Raw genomic sequence first — 3,660 nt, 5'->3', positions numbered from 1 at the left:
TGCTAAGAAGAAAAAGGTAAGTAGAAAGTCTGCAAACTTTCTATCAGAAAGGAAGGTCAAACCTCAAATCTCTTTGCAAACAAGCGGTATTGGGGGTCTCCAAGCCCACCATCTTCACTCTGGGTGTTTTGTTAGAAGGACTCATAGGACTCAGAAGCTGTTATACTCTTGGCCTCAGTTCATGGCAGTGAAAGGATACAGATTAAACTCAATGAAGGGAAAATGCACACAACGCAAAGTTCAAGAGGAGTCAAACACAAGCTTCCAGGTGTCTTCTCCCAGTGGAGTGGCACAGACAAGCTTAACTCTCTGAGGAATGAAGCATGACAACTCATGCAAAGCACTGCAAACCAAGGAAGTTCACCCGAGGTTTGATGGCCATTGTTTTTATTAACTTCATCTACTCCAGCCTTCTTCCACCTCAAGCAAAAACAGACATTTGCCACAGATCACATTGTTAGTGCAAACTACCTGGTCAAACTGAGGCAAACAAGCCCTCAAGCATATAAAACCACTCTTATCCAGCAGAGTATTCCAAAAACTCAGATCTGGTCACCCAGGAGCCAGCTCAGGGCCAAGTCCTGAAGATCGACCTTTCTTGGGAATGTGCAGGGTTTGAGCATCCCAGGCCTGCTCAGTTAACCCTTTCCTGCACATACGCTGATGACCAAATGTCCCAGGAAACTTACTAATGGTATTTACTAGGAGAGGAAAGATGATGGAGGGTTGGTATCTATAAAATGTTTGGGAGGATTTATCTTGATTATGTAGGTTGTCTATTAAAAAAACATAGAATTTGCAGATTTATTGGTGATATGGTTTGTTGCTTAATAAGGGCTGATCATTTAAAGAGTTAATCAATGGGCTATGAAGAAGAAATATTCCCTAACCCAAATTACTCCCTTTGTTTGAACAATGTTTCCACATACATTGCTTAGGAAGAATCTTGTCTATTAAATCTAAACCAAAGCTCACCCTACTGTGTAAGAGTAGGGCCATTTTAAGAAGCCATACTGAATGGACTCAGACTTCTCCAAGAAAAGACAGTTTTATTCGTGCCTGGTGTTTGCCTGAACTTTTGAACCATTAGTCAAGTTTGGTGCTGGTTAAGAGCTAGTATTCAAGAGGGTCTAATTTGACAAGTCAAGCCTCTGCAGTGTTATCACAAAGGACATCGGTCAACGAGACAACTCTTCTCTACATTAAGACCCAAATTGTTCTAGGCATGTATCAAATGGCACAAAATCAAGATAAAAGATTAAATTTTTTTAATTTTAGTAAAATTAAATTTTACTACTACTAAAAATTAGTAGTATACCAACTTTGGGGAAGAGAGAAGTCCCCTTAAATATTTTTAGCAGAGGGATCCCTGGGTGGCTCAGCAGTTTAGCACCTGCTCTCGGCCCAGGGCATGATCCTGGAGTCCCGGGATCGAGTCCCACATCAGGCTTCCTGCATGGAGCCTGCTTCTCTCTCTGCCTGTGTCTCTGCCTCTCTCTCTCTCTCTCTCTGTGTGTGTGTGTCTCTCATGAATAAATAAATAAAATCCTTAAAAAAAAAAATTTTTTTAGCAGAATGGTGTAATTACATTCCTAAACCACACTCATACTCCCCATATACAGGTTCTAAAATGACTCTCTTAATAATGATATCCCTTAAAAAGCTTTTCATTTTGAATGCAAGAGTGTAATTGTCTGCCCTTTTTCAGGTTCTGTATCTAATGACACAGATTTAACTCATCCATTCCAATCACTACGGTGATTGGAAAGGGGTAGAGCATTGATCTTAGCTGCTAGAAACAAATAAACCCTTCCAAACAATCACTACTATACACCCACTGTGAATGTGTTAATCCATTTCTTGCAGGAGACACATGTTTGGCTTTCATGGCCATTTTGGCATCAGATCCTTGAAGACAACACCAAGGAGTGCTAAATGTGGGATATGGATGTTATATATTAAAAATTAGGTAAACATTACCGTTTCAATAAAAATAATGAAGATCTATGTGTACTAAAACTAAAACACCATTCTGAAGGAAAAAGAAACCAGTATTTTTTAACGAAACAACTAGAGTAATAAATTCAGTTTTTTGTTTTCAGGGTTTTTTTTTAAGATTTTGTTTATTTATTCATGAGAGACACAGAGAGAGAGAGAGGTAGAGACATAGGTAGAGGGAGAAGCAGGCTGCATGAAGAAAGCCTGATGCCGGACTTGATTCCGGGACACTGGGATCACACCCTGACCCAAAGGCAGACACTTAACCACTGAGCCACCTATGTATCCCATAAATTCAGTTTTTTCCAAGACTTCTATGGCTTAAAGAATATTAAGAATCAAAGACTAAAAAAAAATAATTTTCTATTGCTGGACATTATTTTTAGACTGGATAAAGTGCTTTCTAGTAATAAATCATATGTATTATAATTAATTGGAGAATAAATATTTATTTTCTTTTTTTTTTTTTTTTTTTGGATGCTAATAAGAACTCAGTGTATTGGTTCCCTACAAAGCCTCTTCCAGATAAAGGGAAGGATTCTTGTTTGTTTTCTTACACCCCCAACAGTGGCAAGTTGTAGTTGTCCCAGGACAATGAACCCCAATCTGGGCCCCAAATATCTGAGCTTCCACTGCTGAGATTTTAAGAAGTGTGGTGTAGTAATAAGGCAGTGTTCCAACAGGGCAAGTAGACCAAGAGTCTTGCCCAATCCCTGTTACTTAAGTGTGTATATATACATAGTATGGCCTCCCTGAAACCCAACCAGAAGTCAACAAACAAACATATATGGTGAAAAAATTTATATTTAGATTTATAGCCAGCTGGACTCAGCTTAGATGATCCCAATTTTTTTGGCAACATCAAAAGCATCATAGTCAGGAGCCAGTCGAACATATGCTTTCTTCTCTCCATCAGGCCTGATCAAGGTGTTGACCTTGGCCACATCAATGTCATAGAGCTTCTTCCCAGCCTGTTTGATCTGGTGCTTATTGCCCTTGACATCCACAATGAACACAAGTGTGTTGTTGTCTTCTATTTTCTTCATGGCTGACTCAGTAGTCAGGGGGAACTTGATGATGGCATAGTGATCAAGCTTGTTTCTCCTGGGGGCGCTCTTTCGAGGATATTTGGGCTGCCTTCAGAGACTCAGGGTCTTGGGTCACCGGAATGCAGGTGATGTGCGGAACTTTTTTTTGTGACTGTGCACGCCTTTCAGCACAGCTTTCTTAGCTTTCAAAGCCTTTGCTTTGGCTTCGGCTTTGGGAGGGGCAGGGGCTTCCTTCTTTGCCTTTGGTGCCATCTTCGTGAAAGGGCTAAATATTTACTTTCAATAAATATTTTCTGATATGTGATCTTTGGAGACCAAGAAAAATATTAGTGCCCTCTCAAAGAAAGTACTAAAAGCAACTTGTTCATCTTTCTAACAAAATTTTTTGAATACCTAATATATTGCAGTGGCTTTTCTAGATTATGGCAATACAGTAATTTTTTTAAAAAAATCTTCTTTCAAGAAGGTTAAAATTTTGCTGATTGTTGATTTGCAATAAAACATCAATGTCGGGAACACTGTGTCAGCGGTAATGCAAAAGTCACTTTAACATGATTCACTAACTTCTCATGGGTCACATACAGCCTAGACGTTGAGGAAAGCACTATTCCAG

At 39.3% G+C, this 3,660-nt stretch overlaps 1 pseudogene; it reads right to left on the bottom strand.

The window, feature by feature from the left end:
* Positions 1-2,831: 2,831 nt before the first annotated feature.
* LOC121480581 lies at positions 2,832-3,299 on the bottom strand (annotated as a pseudogene).
* Between the last annotated feature and the right edge of the window lie 361 nt (positions 3,300-3,660).

Source organism: Vulpes lagopus, chromosome 22 (genome assembly GCF_018345385.1).
Source record: "Vulpes lagopus strain Blue_001 chromosome 22, ASM1834538v1, whole genome shotgun sequence".
Lineage (NCBI taxonomy): Eukaryota > Metazoa > Chordata > Mammalia > Carnivora > Canidae > Vulpes > Vulpes lagopus.
Note: the sequence above shows the minus strand (reverse complement) of the source record. Positions and strands in the feature narration are given on the sequence as shown.